Source organism: Oncorhynchus mykiss, chromosome 27, assembly GCF_013265735.2.
Source record: "Oncorhynchus mykiss isolate Arlee chromosome 27, USDA_OmykA_1.1, whole genome shotgun sequence".
Classification (NCBI taxonomy): Eukaryota; Metazoa; Chordata; class Actinopteri; order Salmoniformes; family Salmonidae; genus Oncorhynchus; species Oncorhynchus mykiss.
The window spans coordinates 47,493,739-47,494,816 of NC_048591.1; positions in this window are offsets into that span (position 1 = coordinate 47,493,739).

The following is a 1,078-nucleotide window of genomic DNA, read 5'->3' on the forward strand; positions in this document are numbered from 1 at the left end:
CCCTGTATATAGCCTCCACATTGACTCTGTACCGTAATACCTGTATATAGAATCCACATTGACTCTGTACCGGTACCCACTGTATATAGCCTCCAAATTGACTCTGTACCGTAATACCCTGTATATAGCCTCCACATTGACTCTGTACCGTAATACCCTGTATATAGCCTCCACATTGACTCTGTACCGTAACACCCTGTATATAGCCTCCACATTGACTCTCTACCGTAATACCCTGTATATAGCCTCCACATTGACTCTGTACCGTAATACCCTGTATATAGCCTCCACATTGACTCTGTACTGTAATACCCTGTATATAGCCTCCACATTGACTCTGTACCGTAACACCCTGTATATAGCCTCCACTTTGACTCTGTGCCGTAATACCCTGTATATAGCCTCCACATTGACTCTGTACAGTAATACCCTGTATATAGCCTCCACATTGACTCTGTACAGTAATACCCTGTATATAGCCTCCACATTGACTCTGTACCGTAACACCCTGTATATAGCCTCCACATTGACTCTGTACCGTAACACCCAGTATATAGCCTCCACATTGACTCTGTACCGTAACACCCAGTATATAGCCTCCACATTGACTCTGTACCGTAATACCCTGTATATAGCCTCCACATTGACTCTGTACCGTAATACCCTGTATATAGCCTCCACATTGACTCTGTACCGTAATACCCTGTATATAGCCTCCACATTGACTCTGTACCGTAATACCCTGTATATAGCCTCCACATTGACTCTGTACCGGTACCCCCTGTATATAGTCTCCACATTGACTCTCTACCGTAACACCCTGTATATAGCCTCCACATTGACTCTGTACCGGTACCCCCTGTATATAGCCTCCACATTGACTCTGTACCGGTACCCCCTGTATATAGTCTCCAGATTGACTCTGTACTGGTACCCCCTGTATATAGCCTCCACATTGACTCTGTACCGGTACCCCCTGTATATAGCCCTCCACATTGACTCTGTACCGGTACCCCCTGTATATAGCCTCTACATTGACTCTGTACCGGTACCCCCTGTATATAGTCTCCACATTGAC